The following is a 19,002-nucleotide window of genomic DNA, read 5'->3' on the forward strand; positions in this document are numbered from 1 at the left end:
CTCAGCTTCCGGGCTGCTCCCTGCTACGTGGGGGGTGGGGGTGTGCGACTGCAGCAGGGGTCCTGGCTCCCGGCTCCTGCCTTCCCCACGGGGCGGGCCTGGCTCCAGCTGGCAGGGGCCTGGCCAGGGCGGCTGAATCAGGGGCCCCAAGGTGGGCTGCGACCATCGAGAAGGAGCAAACAAGTCCCTGGAAGGCCCAACAGGTGGCAGAGGAGCTGCCATTTGAGCTGGGTATGGAAGTGCCGTCGGGAAAGCGGAGGCGGGGGCTCCGCACAGAGGCGTCGGCCGAGCAAGGCGTAGCCCGGGCTTCCCACCGTGGCAGGAGTCTGGGCTGTGTGGGGTCAGAGGGGAGGGCCAGGGACACTGGGCGGGCAGGCAGGGGCCCCAGGTCACGGAGCTTGGGCTGGAACCTAGCACTCACTGTGCGCACACCGACGCTGGCCACGGCGGGGGGATGGGCCTCCGAAAGCTGACAGAGCCCCAGGGGCTCCCTGTGGTCCTCCTGGGAGAGATCGGGCGGAGAGAGGTCGCAGCGTCGAGGGGAGGGTGTGGAGTGGGCAAGGGGCAGAGACAGGAATGTGCAGGACGTGTGGCCGGGACAGGGAGGAGCCCCAGACAAGGAGCCAGACCTGGCCGCGCCCTGCGTTGCTGGCCGCAGGCCCGTGGGGTCCCCAAGGCTCCCGGCCCAGACAGCTCCCCAGGCACAAGGTCTGGGGGCTCTCCTTGGATTGTGGGAGGCAGCCCGGGGCCGCTGAAGCCCAGTCCCCGAGCTGCTGGCACGGCAGAGGGTGGTAGAGGTGCAGGAAGCCCACCTGGATGCGGGGCAGCCACGGCCCACGCCGGTGGCATGGAAGGCGAAGGGCAGCCCCGCTGGGGGCATCAGCAGCCACCTGCTCCATCCCACACAGCGCTCGTGGTCCTGGGGGAAGCGGTGCCTTCACAAGCTAAAAACATGCAGTCCACACAGCCAGGCGCTTGAGGCCCACCTGCTCCCGGGTCCCTGGTGTGGACAGATGTCCCCAAAGGGACGTGGTCCCCACCCCTGCCTGGTCAGCTCACCCTAAGGGTGCCCCTGGCCGATGGAGGCTGGCCCTTGGCGTTCCTCCAGCCGTCCAGCCCCAGCCCCGACCCCAGGGCCTCTGTGGCCTAAAGACAGACCGGAATATTTATTGGTCTCTCGAGTGTTGTCCAGGGTGGGACACTGAGACCCAGAGGGGAGTCTCCACGGCTCCACACCCAGCCCCTCCTGGGGCCCTGGCCTACAGGGACCCTCCATGCAGCCAAGGGCGGGTTTCCAGGGCCCACGTGAGAAGACAGGCCTCCCGTGAGGCCATCCGCCCAGGCCGCCCCGGCATGTGTCAGGGACCCCTCCCTTGCTGGCCCCCAGCATTTCAGAGGCGCAGCTAAGACAGGCGGGACCAGGCCTGGACCCCATGGGGCCTGTGTGGGTGCCGCGTCACCCGGTGGGAGGCCAGGCCCGCCGCCTCTTCTCTCTCCACCCCACCCCTCTGGAGCCCAAGCTTCCCACCCCATGGAAGACCCTTCACCCAGACCCCCCAATCCCTGTGCCCCAGCCCTGCCCCCTGACCACCCTGGACCCATAGCCAGCCGTGCCCATGGAACCACTCCCGACACCTCCTCTCCCCTCCCAGGTCAACAAAGACCTTCCAGAGCCTTCTCTGGCCAGCCCAGCCCAGACACCGAGGACATGGCAGCTGACAGTCACCCCTGGACGTGCCCTCACGTAGCCGCACCCTCCAGCTGCCCTTTTCTCTCCTGACACCGGTCTCCTCTCAGCGCTGTGAGGATACCCACAGCCAGGCCCCGCCCTGGCCGCCCCGCTGCCCGCCCCTGCCAGCCTCGGAAGGAATCGGTCCCCCACCCCTCGTCCGCCAGCCGGAACCCAAAGACGCCATGACGCTGCCCTGCAACCTGACATTTTGGACGCCTGCCACAGGGAAGGCGGGGTCTCGGAGCAGACAGCCCAGCAGCTCCATGGCTTGCATGCCTCTCCTGGCCGTGAGCTCACCCCCGCACAGCGCACCTCCTTCCAAGGTGCTGCTGTCGAGCTGCACCGCCCCCACCTCCCACAGGGGCATCTCCCAGGCCCCGCAGGTCTGCTTACTGGGGGAAGCAGCAGCACCGATTTTGAAATCCTTTTGAAAATGTTTTTCCTTTGTTTTGTTTTATTTAGAAATTTCCCAAATTTTTACCAAGTTAAAGAGACAACCACAAGAATGTGTAGCTGGGGTGGACGATTGGCATAAACAACCCCTTCCCCACTGCCCAGCCTCCCCCCAAACCACGGCCCCCTAACTCAGCAGCAAAAAATGCCAAACATGTATAAGAAAACAGCACTGAGCACTGAGTGGGTGCGGGGCAGATGCCACGCTTTGGCCATGGCATGCACACACACACCATGTGTACACACGCATGCCCACAGGACCTGCACACATGCACACGTGTGACAAATGCATGCACATGCATGTGCACACAACGCCATACATGTACATGCATACACATGTGCGATATGCATATACACATGTACACACGCATGCATACATGCGTGTGAGCATGCACACCATCTCCAGGTAACCTTTTTCCCAGTCCTGGCCGCGACATATGCAGAGGAGCTTGGGTTGGGGGCCGGCTGCTGGTTCCAGGCACCCACCGTCCCTCTAGCAGTCCTTTGGCCTCTCCCTGCCTCAGTTTCCCTTTCACCTTCCCCTACACCTCTCAAAGGCCTTTAGAGGATCCAATGGGATGGAGGTGACCGGCTCTGCAAGTCAGCAGACACTGCCAAGTGGTTTGGGACCCCAGCTCTGTGTCCCACAGAGGCCCTTAGAGCTGGGGACCCAGGGGCTGCTCCACGGCAAGGTGGGAACCCTTGGGCCAGAGCAACTCCTCCCTCCGCAAAGCCTCGAACCTTCCAGACAGGGAGGAGCCCAAGGCTATGCCCCCTGAGGCTGAACTGCCACATCTGCACCCCAGGGTGTACCCCAGACGCAGCCCCAGCTCCTCCATAGAGCCCCCCCACCCCCTCCGAGAACTGCCCTGGTCAAATCGCCTCTCCGGGCCCAGAGCTCCCTGGTCCCGTGGCTTTGCCACCCTGGGGCCTCCCCTAGAGAGACGGAGTCCCTGGCCCAGAACACACAGCTGTGACAGATCAAGTTAGGATTCAAATCCGGGACTTGCTGCTGCGAAAGCCCAGCGCTCACCGCCCTGGCCCTGCCGCCGGAGAGCCAGCTGCCCGGGCCCCAGGGCACACGCACGTCCCGCCCGTGGGGATGCCCCGCCTGACCCCAGGAGCATCAGGGAGGTGACGCTTGGGGGGTTCAGGCACTGGGGAGACTTTGGGGGGCCAGCAGGAGGTTCTGGCAAGCCCCCGATCTCACCTCCGGCAAGAGGAGCTGCTGCACTCAGCGAAAGCCACGCTGGTGCTGGGGAGCATTGCTGGCACGGGGACAGGAAGGAGAAGATCTTGGCCTTCCGAAATGTTTACTACATCCGGAAGTTAATCCACTACGCACGGCTTCAGTGACGAAGAATGAAAACACACGCTCGCTCGGGACAAGCCAAGCGCAGGCCCAGCCCACGGCTCCCGCTCCAGGGAAAGCCAGGCCTGGCTCAGGCCCACGGTGACCAGGCCACGGGCGCGGGGGTGAGGCGGGCTGGGGCCGAGGCCAGGGCACCAGCCCCTCCCCACCCCGGCCCAGGCCCCGGGCTACTCCGAGCTGTCAGCTACGCAGGCCAGTCTCCAGCTTTTCATTAATGCCCCACTGGGGCCTAACCTGTGTCCTCAGGAATGTGTCTTTGCAGAGTGGAGGATGGGGACCCACCGGGCCATCTCCCTGGGGGCTTGTCCAGCCCAGGCAAGCCGCCCTGGCGGGGGCCGGGGATCCTGGCAGGGCTGCTCCCCGACCCTCCCCAGCCGCCATGGCGCTGCCCACAGCAGCCCGTGCAGGTCCAGGCCTTGCAGCAGGAGCTCAGCTGGTGCACGGCTCCGCGGAGCTCCGGGCCAGGAGCCGGCGATGGGGCCGGCAGGAAGCAGGAGGCCCACAGGGGACGTGCCACGAGCACCGGCCTCTCTTTTGCCACAGAGGTGCTGCCGGGGCCAGGGGCACAGCTGCTTGTCCCCGCGTGTGGCCTCTGGCAAGGAAGGCCCCGGCCTCAGTTGCTGGTCTGTGAGGTGGGGCGACCCCTCCCGCTGGCAGGGCCGAGGGAGGGACCCAGGAGCCCTGGTCTTCGCTCCCCTGCTGCCCTGACACACGGCCCCTCGGAGGCCTGCCCACCCCGCATGCCGCTCCCACCCCAGACTCCCTTGCCCTGAGGGCCCGTGCGCACCGTCCACAGCAGAACGGCAGAAGACAGACGAGGAGAAGCCCAGTGTGCACGCAGGGAAACTGAGGCACAGAGGGTCAATTGACTCACAAAGTCTTGTAGCTGGAGACACACACCCCTGGCCCAGATACAGCGGGACCCCTCCACCCTCCCAGGGCTGCCTTCACGGCCCGCCCCGGACCCTCACCGCAGACCCCTCCCTCCACCCCTTGTCACCCTCACCTCTCCCGCAGTCCAGGGCTCTGTCCTGGGGTCCCCAGCATCTGGCCCACCCCTGTTCTGCCGACACTGCGCTGTGTCTCCTGAGAGGGGACTCTTGGTCACTGACGCTCCACCTCAGCATCCCGAGCCTCTCAGCCTCCGCAGCCTCCACTCACATCCGCCCCACCTGCCCCCTGCGGCGTGCGCGCCCTGCTGCGCTGGCTGACGCAGCTGCACCCCCCGGGGCTCGGCTCTGCTTCCCTAACCTCCCACCCCGTGGAGGGGAGCGGGCGGCGTGAGCCAGAGCAAGTGGCAGGGCACGGGCGGAGGGGCTGAGCTGCCCATCCCAGGCTGGTTCTAGGCGGCCCCCAGCTGCACCCAGGTGGGATTTGGCACGAGCCCCTGACAGACCCCCTGCCTTTCCTTGACCCCACTGCTTCCTGCCCTTCCTGGCCTCACAGCAGCCTGGCCCAGCCCCCGGCTCCCTGGCCTGCCCGGGTGGCTCAGAAAGCACCCACGGTGCTGGGAATCGTTCTGCGCCAAAGAGCCCACATGTGGCACAGGCCAGCCTGGGGCACCCACGAAACATCTGGGTACTTAGAGCTTCATTTTCAAGTGAAGAAAGGCGGCGTGTGCACAGTAAATGTCTGCACCGCAAGCCTGGCCCGTGCCACATGCCCACACAGGGCTACCCAGGACCACACTTGGGTCCTCACGGGTTGGCCGAAGGCACTTGTCCTCAGTGAAACCTCAGGGCTGCCCAGGCCTCCCCTCTGCCCCACCCTCCTCCTCCCTCCAGCCTCAGGATGCCCCTCGCCCTGGAGCAGCTCTGGCTGGCACAGGGACACACCTCACCCCTCCCCAGCCAGGACAGGGCCCCTCCCCTACTGAGAGTCCTCTGTGGGTCCACAGCTCAGCCAGCATCACGCCGCGGCCCAGGCACTCGGGGCCCTGGCCGTACCGTGCCGCGGGTCCTCCACCTCACAGAGCCCTCCGCACCAGAAGCCCCTTCCCCGCTCCTCCTAGGGACGCCCCACCCGCCACGTTCCTACTCACGTCACTGCAGACGACGAAGAAACCCACGGCTGCCAAGATTGTCCTTCCTCTCTGAAACCAAAGAGTGTCCCGTCCAGGAAGGCCCATGGCCCCAGAATAAACACTGACAGAGCGAGGGGCTGGCAGGGCCAGTGGTGCAGACCCCCCCTCCCCTCCGGGCTGGAAGCGGGTGAGGCCTCCTGACACACTCCGAGGCCCCTGGGGAGCCTGAAGGCAGAAAACGCAAATTCCTCTTCTGCCTCCCCTGGAGGGCACACCTGGGGCACTGGGCAGGGCAGACCAGGATGCTGGGGCCTCTCGCCCCAGACCGGGCCCAGCCTAGACACTGGCCTGGGGGAGCAGGGCCACCAGCCCCGCCCCAAGCTCAGGAGGGCCATGCCCAGCCCTCCTGCCTCCCAGCATCCACGCCTGCCTGGGCAGAGCCGCAGGAGGGGAGGTTGGACCACAGGGTGTTTGGACGTGGCAGCAGGAACCTCCCCTCTCTGCAAGGCTGTGGCCAAGCTTTACCTGAACCCAGAACTCCCACCACAGTCTCAGCCCGGCGCCCCTTCCCTGCTGGCTGCTGCAGCCCCGGGCAAGCGGTGTTCTGCTGCCCTGGCCACCTGCTGCCACTTGTCCTGGGTGGGTGTCGGGCACTCCAGGCCAGCCTTGCTCTTTGTGAGGCCCTGGACTCGGGGGAACACAGCCCCTCTTCCCGAGAGCTGACCTAGCCCCACCAGGACACCATACCATGCCCGGCACCTGCCTGGGACCCTCACTGTCTCCCCTTCCCCCCGGACGCAGTTTAGCATCCGTACTCTGGCACAGGGCACCTCTGCTGAGGGCCTGGCACCCTGCACACTCCTCTGCCCACTCACCTGCTGACCACACCCCTCACCACCACCCCCGTGACAAGGCCAGGCCTGGAGCCACACGCTGATCTTGCCTGAGGATGGTGCCAGCTGCCTGCCCGGCTGCAGGTGCCCACCCACCTCTGCCCCCTCCAGCCAGCAGAGGAGCACACGGTGGGCTATGGGGAAGGGTGGTCCACGCCACCCACCCTGGAGCCTGAGATCCATCACTAGGCCAAGGCAGGAGTGTCCAGGCCACAAGAGAGGCCACGACATCGGCCAGCCCTGGGAGAGCAGGCCTGCAGGGCTGCCCCAGGCTGGCCTGGGTGGGGCTGTGGGGCAGAGCCCAGCCTGGCCAACGCTGTGTCCCCAGATGCCCCTGGTGTCCTGCCCTCCTCAGAGAGGCCCCAGACTCCTCCTTGTCCCCCTACCTGCCTGAAAATCATCTTGCTTTTCACCTCACTAATTCATCAGCCTTTGTTTACTCATCTCCACCCCCAGGGGGTGCCTACTGCGCCCCCCAGGCTCCAGGTCCCTCGAGCCCCGACTGAGGACTGTGGGTCCTGAAACGGGGCAAAGCGTGCCAAGGGCAGAACAGTCCCCGGAGCCCAGACCTGCCAACCTGTGTTCCTTGACCCAAGCAAAACCCACTGCAGGGGTGGCTTCCACGAAGCCAAGGTGGCCCCTGCGCCCAGACGGCCCAGATTACAGTGGGAATACGCCGGGGCAGGTGCCAGCACAGCCAGCTTGTTATCTCAGACACTGACGTCACCCGTCTGCGGGGGGTGGCAGGGGGGTCACTTACCAGGGCCAGACAGGAAGCCCGCCCAGTACTTGGAGGGAGGTGCCCCAGGCCCATCTCTGAGCCCGCTGGCCCAGGCCATGGTGCATCCAGACCCTACTCCGCACCCCTCCTGGTCCTCCCGGGCAGTCCTTCACCAAGTTCAAAGCCTTGAGGACAAATGCCCAGCCCAGGCCAGCTGCCCAGGCCCACATGCTCTGCTGAGCTCCCTGAGTCCAAGTTGTGGGGTGCAGCTGGCTTTGGGCCAGGGATCGGGGTTAATTTCACCAGATCTTTCTGGATGCTGCATAGTTGCTGAGTGGGAGACTGGGAGACAGACATTGGGGGCCAGTGATGGGGACTCCAGAGCATGCCCTCACCCTGGGTAGACTCCGGGATGGGCCGAAGGACAGAGCCGGAAGCAGGAGGATCTAGGCTCCGCAGACTCGATGGGGTGGGGGCAGCAGCGACAGGGTGACCCGAGAAGCTGAAAACGGCTGGGGTCCAAGGGAAGGGCTCAGGTCAGACTGGGGGCCGAGCAGCGGGAGGAGCCCCACCCTTCCAGACAGTTTGCACCGGGAGACAGCCTTCCCCACAGAGCACCCCAGCCAGGCTGTGTGGTGTTGGAGCTGGGCTCTGGGATGCACCACTTTCCCTCACTGGACCCCCCAAGCCCCAGGCAGCCATGGCAGGTGGGGCCCTCTCCCCTCCCTTCTCCTCAAGCCAGCCCATTCAGGGTCCCTCCTCAGGAATCCTGCCTTGGCCCACCCCACAACCCCCATGGGCTCCTGGAAGTATCTAATCCTTCAACTTGGAACACCTTTGAGCTACCCTCACCACCCCTACTCCCTCCACAGCTGCTTTTGCAGCTATCCAAGGACAGCCATACCAGACTCCCCGCTGGGTCCCCAAATGTCACCCTTCTCACCTCTGTTCCCTCTGCCTGGAAGAGCTCCTGATGCCTCATGGCACACTTCACTTGGGCCATTTCACAGATGCTGTTTGGACTGGAGGGTTTCGACCTTGTGAGTTTTAGGTTAGAGTCAGAGGGAGGAGAGACCTTCACTGCTAGGCAATCATCAAAGACATCAAGCAATTTATTCAAGAAGTTTCCTTAGCAATGGGCTTTCAAATATCAAAACCATTGCCACAAAATTGTGGTGGAAAGAGTGGTAGGTAGATAAGTGGATTGATGAACCGATGGATAGATGGATGAGTGAATGGATGAATGGGTGAATGGATGGATAAATGGATGGATGAATAAATGAATGGCTGGCTGGCTGGATAAATGGATGGATAAATGAGTGAATGGGTGAATAGGTGGATGGATGGGTGGATGTGTGGATGGATGGATGTGTGGATGGATGTGTGCATGGATAGATGGATTGATGGGTGGCTGGAAGGATGGATAGATGAATGGATGTGTGGAAGGATGGATGGATGGATGATGGGTGGGTGGCTGGATGGGTGGATGGATGAACTGATAGATAAGAGGGTAACAGATAGATAAATATAGCAATGAATAATTGAAAGGTAGACTAAAAGCATGGATGGAGAGTATGTTTGCTGGATGGGTATGTAGTGGATGCTTGCTGAATGAATAGATACAGTTAGGTGATGGTGTATGGATGGATATGTGGTGAATGGGTGGATGAACAGACAAAAAGATAGACTGGATTAGTAGGTGGTTAGACAGCTAAGTGGATTGGAATGAACAGCAGGATGAATTAATGATTGGTTGTGGTGAGTTGGTGGATAAATATATGGATGGACAGAAGAATAGGTGGGTGAGTAGTTAGATTAACAAGTGTATGGAAGAGCAAGTAGATGGCATGAATAGGCAGGTGGATAAAAGGATAGAAGAATGGTAAAGGAGGAAGGAAGGAAGGAAGAATAGATGAAGAAGGAAGGAATGAAGGAGGGAGGGAGAGAGGAAGGAAGGAAGGAGAAAGTTTGGCCGAATGGATAGGATGAAGGAAATTTGGATATGAGGATGGATGTGTGTGTCAATAGATGAGTGGGCAGATGAATGTTATGAGACAGATGGATGAATTGAGATGACTGTGGACTACAGAAGAGCTGGTGGTGAGCGGGTGGATGGATGCATATGAGGCAGCATGGATACATGGCTGAGAAGATGCTCAGGTGAGTGGACAGATGGATGGGTTTATAAATGGATGGTGTATGGGTGGAGGGAGGGGTAGATGGAGGGAATAGATAGATATGAGGATGAGGATGGGTGGTAGATGTATGAATGGGTAGGCAGATGCATGGGTGGATGTGCAGATCACTGGATGAGTGTATGGGAGGAGGACTGGGTGGATGATGGATGGATGGATAAGCAGATGGCTGGATGAGTGTATGGATGGAGGGCTGGGTGGATGGATGGATGGATGGATGGATGGATGGATGGATAGGCAGATGGCTGGATGAGTGTATGGATGGAGGGCTGGGTGGATGGATGGATGGATGGATGGATGGATGGATGGATGGATGGATAGGCAGATGGCTGGATGAGTGTATGGATGGAGGGCTGGGTGGATGGATAGATGGATGGATGGGCAGATGGCTGGATGAGTGCATGGATGGAGGGCTGGGAGGATGATGGATGGATGGATGGATGGGCAGATGGCTGGATGAGTGTATGGATGGAGGGCTGGGAGGATGATGGATGGATGTATGGATGGGCAGATGGCTGGATGAGTGAATGGATGGAGGGCTGGGTGGAGGGAGGGAGAAGTGGGCAGATGGGTGAGTGCTGGGGGAATGTGTAGCTATGAAGGTGAATGCAGACATGTAAGTGGGTAGGTGGATGCATGAGGGGTAGGTAGACCCTCCATGTTGGATGGAAGAAAGAATGGACCCTCGAATGGCACTTTCTTCAGCTAAAGGGAGTTATGAAGTGTGGCTGCAAAGGCAGCCTCCACCCTGTGAGTCTGTGGTTCCAGGCCGTGTCTCCCAGGGCCACACAGCACAGCAGCTTCTCAATCCCCAAATAAGGTGGACAAAGTCCGCCCTGGCAGGCCCAGGCAGCAGGAAGTCCGGGTGGGGTGGGAGGCCCTGCTCCCGGAGCTGAAGTCAGTTCCTTCTTTTCTAAACAATGGGGCCTGGCCTGACCTGTGCCGCGCCTCCACCCTGTTCCTCCCAAGCCCCCTCCGCTTCTGATGGGCCTGCGCGGCTTGCACAGGGTGGCTGTGGAGAAGCCACCTTCCCCTGGCGAAGGCTCATTCCTGGGGCATAGGCACTGGGAGATGCCGCGGCCATCCCCCCAACCCATGCCTAGGGTGCCACTCTGGTTTCCTACCTTTGTCCTTCTTCTTCAGGTCCCTAATGGAAGGCCCCTCACTCCTCCCCTCTCCCTGTCCTTCCCCGCCCTTGCCCCCCCAACAGCCGGTCTGGCAGGAGCGAAGACGGGTGGGGTGGAGTGGGTCCAGGCCGGTTCCACCCAGACGCCAGGGAAGGGCAGAGGGTGGAAGGGGAAACTGAGTCAGCACCTTGCCAGGGCACTGACAGTGGCTCCTGGGGTTGAGTGGCCAAGTTGGGCCTTTTTCAGGCCTGAGCCAGGGCCCTACCCCTGCTGCCCAGGCCACCCTGTGCAGAGCCGGCCCCTGAGCGCCAGACGGTGGGCTGAGATGGCATCCCCAGGGCCTGCTGTGGTCCCTCCTGGCCTCCACCTGCTGTCCCCCGCCTCGGCGGGAGGGATCCCCCAAAGCTGCCTCCTGGGATGGCAGGACAATCTGGGAACCAGAGAAGCCCCCACCCCGCCCCATGCTAGAGGGCATCCAGAGTGTCCCATGTCCTCCCAGAGGGCTTCTTGGACACTGCAGGTGGCCCTGGGGCTCTCCCCTCCCCAGAGGCCTCCCGGGGCCCACAGAGCCTTTCCCACCTGGAAATAAGGGGCCCCGTCCTGAGGACAGGGGCCTGCAGCACAGGGCACACGCCCGAGAAAACATGTGACAGGCGAGGCCAGTCCTGAGCCCACCCGCCTGCCCCTCACTGTCCTCAGGGGACAATCTGCTGTGACAATGACAGTGGCTGTCCCTTCTTCACACTCCTCCATGGCCAGGTGCCAGCAGCATGTCCCGCAGGCATCACTTCCGTAATTCTGAGGTTGTCGGGACTGTCACTGTTCCCATGCTTCAGACAAGGAAACTGAGGCTCAGTTTCTGTTGAGTGACGTTCCCTCAGACACACACTCAACGGTGGGGAGCCAGGAACTCCAGCCCAGGTTGGCCCGACTCCAGCTCACGGACACAGCCAGGCCACAACCTGTCCCCGGGGGGCCCTGCCCACACCCCCAGGAGAGAGAGCCCTGGCTGAGGCTGGACCTCGGCAGTGTGTGGGGGTGCTCACGAAGGGGCAGAGGGAGGAGCCCAAGGACTCCAGTCCAGAGCTGGTCTCGAGGTGCTGGGGGCTCACAGTGGGGACTGCCCCCCGCTGAGCCTCAGGCAGCCTCTCAACCTGCTGCCGCCACCCAGCAAACACCACTGAGGTGGCACAGCGTACCCCAGGCCCTGGGGGGGCAGTCAGAGCCGGCACTTCCTGGGTCTCCCCAACCATTGCTGAATGAATGAATGAGTGAACAAATGATGGATGAATAGATGAGAAGCAGGCGCACATATGGACCCGGAGTACCCCTCTCTCCCTCCTGTGCCCGTGTGCACCGAGACACACGTGTGCACACACACACCCGTGCACACACACAGCCCACGTTCACACACACACACACAGACACACACATGTGCAGCAGGCCTCCTCAGTTAAGGCCTCCAGACTCCTGGCCATCCTCAGGTCTCCAGTGGCCCAGCAGACCCTCTGCTGTGGCCCTGCCCCAGCCCGGGGCCCCTAACGAGTGTGCCAGGATCCCTGGGCCTGCCCCAGAAGTCGCTGGTTCTGCCACTCGCAGCAGGAGCCTTGCTGCCAGCATGGGCCCTCACTGCTAATCTCTGATCCTGACAACCTCTGGGGGAAGGCAGCCACGGGGACCCCAAGCAGCCCAGAGGGTGGCCCAGGAGGGGCCCAAAGCAGCCCTACTCCCAGCGCCAACGCCCCCCAGGCCAGGACGCAGGGAGAGCCTGGGCACTGGGGTGGCCAGGCCCCTCGCAGGAGGGTCTCGGGTGCCCGCTCAGCTTCCCCACAGCCGTCATGTGGCTGTAGGCCTGGCCGTTGCTAGGATTAGGGCCCGGATTAGCCCACCAAGTTTCCAGAGCCTCGAGTGTCCCGGTCACCAGTGCTATAGAAACCTGGCCGGAAGTGCGGTGGGCTCTTCCCTGCAGCCCGGCCTGAGCGGGGCCCCGGGCCCGAGCCCCCACCCCTAGCCCTGTGGGGGGCCCTCCACCACAGAGCTCCGTGCCCAGCCAAGTTTTGAGTTTCTGGAATCAGCTGTTTTCCAGACCCTGAAATGCAAACGGATGACCGGATCATTTCGTGCCTGAGTGGAAGACAGGAGTGTTTGTTCCCTGCCTTCCCATGTGCTCCTTAATGCAGAAAACATCCGTGCGCCTCGTCCTGTCGCCCAGGGCCCACCTTGGACTGTCCCTCCCCAGGCCCAGCCATCCTGCCGTCTGCTCAGACCTCTCTGTCCCTCACTGCCCCATGCCCCCTCTGCCTCTGCCTTGAAGCATGGCCTGGCCAGGGGCTTGGGGGCTGGGGCCAGGCCTCACTGGGGCAGCAGCCGGGGTGTGGGACATCAGGGTAGGGGACCAAGGAGAGCTGCCTGTGAGGCCAGCCCGAGGGAAGTGCCGGCCACCTGGGAGGGCAGAGCAGGCAGCCAGGACCTGACCCCCTGCCCAGGCTGTGCCGAGATCCTGGCCAGGGTCCTCCCAGCAGCACAGCCTGGGCTGGCACTGTCTGTTTTTGCCCTTTTACCGATGTCCCTGGCCACCTCAGATGTGAGTGTCTGGCCCTGAGCTCCCCGTGTGCCTTTCTGCCTGCTCCTCTCCACCGGGGAGACTGCGTCCTTCCACGTGAGCAGGACAAAGCTGCAGGACCCAGGCATGTGCCTCAACTTCCCCCAGCTTTGGTCCTGGCCCCTGGCAGTCTGTTCAGTCTACAGTCACAGGGTACTTTAACACCTAAGTCAGGGACCCCCCACCAACCCCCATCTCACTCAGAGAAAAAGCCACATCCTTCTCAGGGCTCCCTGGAGCCTTCTAGGACTGGCCCCCCTCGGCCCCTCAGATGTGTTTTCAAGTCACTCCTGCCTGCTTACCTGCCTCCCACACGCCCCCAAGATGCAGCTCCACCACCCTACAGGGCTCGCACCTGCTGCCCCTGCCTGAGACACACTCCCCACAGGTGTCCACATGAGCATGTGATAGGGGATGGAGAGAGATGTAGACGGGTGGAAGGGATGGATGCATGGATGGCTGTGTGGGTGGAGGGATGGGTGGATGGATGGATAGTAGATGGGTGGGTGGATGGATGGAGGGGTGGATGGACCAATGCATGCATGGATGGAGGGATGGATGGATGGAGGGAAGGATGGAGGGATGGGTGGGTGGATAGGTGGGTGGATGGATGCATGGATGGAGGGATGGATGGATGGATGGATGGAGGGATGGGTGGGTGGATGGGTGGGTGGATGGATGCATGGATGGATGGATGGATGGGTGGGTGGAGGGATGGAAGAATAGATGGATGGATGGATGGATGGGTGGGGAGGGAGGAAGGAGGGAGGAGGGAGGAAGAAAGCCAACTCACAGGCTGATCTGGAAGCCAGGTCACCCAGCAGGCCCTCAGACCTGCCACCCCTCTCTGGGGGACACCACAGGGTCCTCCCCTTCCCAGGCCTCCCGTGGCACTTGAGGGCCCTTCTCCCAGGCACTGACCTTGGCTGGGGGCACAGGGGGCCTCGCCCAGACTCTGCTCCAGACGGAGGACTGGGTGGGCTCCCCTTGGCCTCCCACCTTCAGGTGGCAGTGCCCAGGCCTGGCCCTGCAGGGTGGAGCTCTGGAGACCCGCCGCCCCTGCCGGAGCTCGCCAGAGCAGAGGCAGACGTTTCACAGCGACGCCTGCTATGTCAGGAGCGTCACAGGGCCCTGGGGCTGGAGTGCGCGGGGTCGTTTTTTTATTAAAAAGCAAAACCTAAACCGAGAAAACAAAGTGATTAAGTTTCTCTCCAGAGCAGCAGGCCCTAGGAGGATGGGGGCTGGCCATCCCACTGGGCTCTCCGACCCTCAACCACCCGCAGAAAAACAAGCCAGTTCTTGACACAAACAGGAAGCAGCTGGTTTTCCCTAATTGTGAGGGGAGGGCTGGGGTCCGCAGCAGGCAGGCTGCCCAGAGGGTGGCCCTGGGGCCGGGCACTCAGCTCGGTGGGCCGTCCCAGTCCTCCGTCCTCAGGGGTGCAGCCAGGCTGGACCCCAGGGCCATGGGAGTGCCCGAGGAGGACAGGCTCCCAGCACTCAGCCTCCACCACGGGGGCCAGTTGCTCTGCCTGGGCTTCCGAGGCCCAGCGAGAGCACGGAACCCTCAGCCGGGCTCCCAGGGGGCTGCTACAGCGGACGGGGCATGCCAGAGCCTGCCAGACCCCAGGGTCTGTGGAAAGCCGACCCTCCAACAGCACCTCCCCCTCCCGTCCCCCCGCTGGAGCCGAGTCTGGGCCTGGAGGGGCTGGTTCCATCAGCCCCGTGTTCCTGGCAGGGGCTCTTTTGGCATAACACTGGGGGCAATCGAGACCTGGGAATGGGCCCAGGGTGGGGAGGAGGCTCAGAGACAATCTCTGGGCAGAATGTGTAGTCTTGAGTGAGCTGGCCCAGCTGCGGGGCGCTGTCTCCGGAAGGCCCCAGCCACCCGATTTGAGGGGACAAGTGCAGTTCCAGGAGCTAGAGGCCACCGCCCACCTCATGCAGCGTGAGCCCCCCCTCGGTGGGAGTGTGCAAAGGGGCTCTCGGAGAGGCCCAGGCAGAGTCCCCCACTGTCCCTCTGGAAGCCCCATGGGAGACACGGGCTGGGGTCCCCCTTAGTGGGGACGCTGTGTGAAACAGTGGCACCTTGTCCCCACTGGGCACGTGGCAGGGCACAGAAGTGTCTGTTATGCGTCAACTATTAATACAAAGTCAAGGAGAAGCAAGGCTACTCTGATGCCGGGTAAAACGCAGGTGTCTGGTTCGGAGTGCCCGTTCGGGGGGCGAGGGGTCTCTCTGCACCAGGTCCAGAGAGGAAGGTGTCTCTAAGGCAGGCTTACCTAAGAGGGGCAGGTTTTAAACAAATGTTCTAAAACAGAAGGCGGGTCAGAACGTGTTACAGAGCACCCATCATTAAAACCTCGTGGTGCTGACACGGACCGAGCTTCAGGCGGAAAGAGGAACAGAGAAAGTCCGGGAACGGACCGGCCACGACCTGCACAAGGAACATTAAACTACAGAGGAAAAGAACATTGCAAATTTAAAACAATGATGTAGGATCCAGAAGCCCTTCAAACACAGGAGCTGCCTTAAAAATCGTCTTAAGATGACATGTCAGTAACTTGAAACGAAGTTTGATTAGAGAGAAAACTTACGTCTGCGCGGAAACCTGCCCACAGATGTTCAGGGCAGTCGTGCTCCCGACTGGCAAACTCACGCAGCCAGGATGCCTCTCAGCCGTGCGTGACGAACAGACTGTGAACGCCCTTCGGTGCTGAGACAGCGTCGCCAGCCACAGGGACACGGAGCAAACTGGACGCGGGTTGTCAACACTAAGTGGACAAGGCCGGCCTGGAGAAGCCACGTTCCGCAGGATTCCAACTCCAGGTCACGGGATCGGTGGCTGCCAGGGGTGGGGCAGGGAGGGGTGAACAGGTGGAGCACAGAGGACTTTTGTCCTGTATGACACTGCACTGGTCGTCACACCTCGGCCAGACCCGGGGACCCTACAACGCAGAGAGAGCCCGACGTGAGCCGCGGGTGCTCGATGCCGGCAGGGTCCGTGTTGGTACAGCAGTCGTGACGTGAGGCCCCCGGCTGCAGGATGTCAGTCTTATAACAGGGGACGCCGTGTGGGCTGAGGACGGTGACAGAGACCCTCTGTGCATCCTGCGCAGCTTCTCCCTGCACCTGTCAGTCTGGGGCTTGTCCGACGACCCTCTGTCCCTTCCTTCCATGCTGTCACCACCCCCCACCGTGGGAAGAGCAGCTTGAGCCAGGCGTTTACATGGCTCATGCTGTGTGAGCCCGTGCACGCATGGTCCCTTCTACACGCGTGGAAACCGAGGCGCAGAAAAGTTGGGCGACGGGCCAGGATCTGAAACAGCCGGGACGCCTGGCCCTCTGCTCACCACGGGCTGAGCTGCTGGACCCCCCTCGGGGACCTCCGTTTTCAAACATCCAGGTCTCGGCACCCCTCACATCCCTGAGAGTCACCGAGGACCCCGCAAGAGCTGTCGTTGCTGGAGGTTGTACATGTGGATGTTCACGGTCTTTGAAGTCACAGCGAAGACTTTCAAACGATTTTTTGATATTTAAATTTTTAGAAATTAAAAAAATAAGTTAAATGAATTACTTCAAACATCACAACAGTAATAATAAACTCACTACATAGTAACATAAAATATTTCTTATAAAAGATAACTAGGCTTTTCAACAGAAAACAAATTTAGTGTGAAGACAGGCTTGGCTTTGCTTTTTGCAAATCCCTGCGGCGGGCAGACAGCAGAGCCTCCTCGGCACCCGCCGGGGCTGCCCTGGTGACTCGTGGGAACACGCTTGCGAACATGTGTGCTTGGGAAAGGGGGCATTGTAACGACCTTCTCATGTGTTTGCGGGTTCCCTGTTTGATACTCCACCAAAACTCCACAGTGGTGATTTCCTGATGCTCAGCCGCGATGTGGAGTCTGAAACCAAACCCGCGACTTTTCCAGCCTGTGACGTTAAAATCCATCGCTTTAGGAAACCGCGGAGACAGGATGACCGAAAGCCCCGTGGACCCTGGAACAGAGAGGACAGGAACAGAGACATCGGTGACGTGCAGACGAAGCCTGGGGTGAGTTAATAGTCATGGACCAATGTTGCTTTCTCAGCAGCCACTAAGATGTCAACAACAGGGAATTGCCGAGGGGATTCCGGAGCTGTCCATACAATCTTCGCAACTGGTCTGTAAACCTAAAATTATTCCGAATCAGAAAGTTGATTGGGGAAAAACCCCACTGGTCTGGTCTATCCCGCACTTTCAAAGGCCTTTCCGTGTGCGCGTGTCCGTAGCGTCCTGCACGAGCCCCTGCAGAACTGATGGGCCAGTTCCGCAGAGCTGACGGTGAGGCTGAGCCTGCGCTGTCCACGGGGAAAGCCCACGCCTGTCACTGCCCACGGAGCTCTTCAGAAAGGGATCGGAAAACTGTCCGCCTCAATGGGCAGGTGCAACCTCCCCAAATTCTGACTTTTCCATGAAAGCTCCAATGTGATCACCAAGAGCAACATCCTTCCGTGGCTTTCCTTGAGGTGACCGGATCATTTCATTCTTCTCTGAGAAAACCACTGGTCAGTCACCCGTGAAAACGGTGCTCGGGGCCAGGTGAGCTTGCCACTGAAGCCACCACGTGGCGGCATTCCCGGGGCACGGCCACCCCTGGCACCGCGGGAGTGCTTTGTGCGCACCTCCTGGCCCCTCACACGGAATATTAAAAAGACACACTCCAGGCTGAGATTTAATGGAATTAATAAAGTTCGCTGCTTCATCAGGGACATTCTTAAGTGCAGCTGGCAGCTGGCCAAGGTCCCATGTGCTGGCCTCCACCCAGCCCCGCCTGTGCCCGAACGCGGCCGCTCTGCCCTCAGTGCCCCAGCGCCCTGGCAGACTGGCCCTTCCCTGCGCCCCCCCAGCCCCCGCCCGGCAGGACCACCCCGGAGCCTCCGCTTCCAAGCCCTCCCTGAGCAGCCCAGCCCAGGGCACCCACCTCCTGCAGCTCCCTCTGGCCCACCCTCTACGGCCCGTAAGTCCCAGGGCTCCCCCCTGACCAGGGCGCGACCCTCAGGGCAGCCCCCTACCTGCCCCACGCGGGGTCTCCAGTCTGGCAGCTGTTTGTCTCCCCCCCACCCCTGGCTGGAGCAGCCCCCTGCCCTCTCCCACAGCCTGCGCCCCCAAACGCCCCTCTGCCCCGGACCTGGCAGCAGTGAGTGCCTTTGCGTCTGGGAATCCTTCTGAGCCCCTGGGGAACCGCAGAGAGCAAAGCCCTCCGTCTGCGTAACCACAAGCAGAGCGCGGCCAGCCAGCTCCTCGATGGGCCCTGCCCCAGGCTTCGCCTCATGCGCGACACTCAGTGACGGCTTCCCAGACCGTCACCGGGAGTCGGACTTCAGCCCCCAGCACTGCCGTGGGGAGTTTCCACTGGACTCGCAGCGGGCAGGAGTTAGCAGGATTGAGGAGCTCGGGCCCTCGGCTTCCTCTCCTGAGCTGCCCACACGGGAGCCCGCAGGCCAGGGAGGGGCCACGAGCTCGGGGGCAGGCCCCACCCAAGCAGGCCCCTCCTCCGGCCTGTGCCAGCCAGCGCCGGGCAGGTGTCTGCAGTGCCTCGGCGGTGTGCGCTGGGCAGTACCAGCCAGCACCCCCACTGGTCCCCAGGGCTGTGCCACTGAGCTGGAGGGGGTCTCCCAGACACCCCTGGGCCGTGGGCCTGGCCTGGCTGATGCATCCCCATGGGGCACCGGGGCCTGCGGAAGGACCTTGTCCTTGTCCAGCTGAGGGAGGCACAGCCCTGGCCCACGTCAGCCGCGCCTGGCCCCTCCCTGCCACTCCTTCATCCTTCCGTCCCAAGCAGCGGGCCCAGCGGCAGAGCTGCCCGGCCTGTGAGAGAAGGGAGCCGGACACAGGGCACTG

Source organism: Lemur catta, chromosome 7 (assembly GCF_020740605.2).
Source record: "Lemur catta isolate mLemCat1 chromosome 7, mLemCat1.pri, whole genome shotgun sequence".
Classification (NCBI taxonomy): Eukaryota; Metazoa; Chordata; class Mammalia; order Primates; family Lemuridae; genus Lemur; species Lemur catta.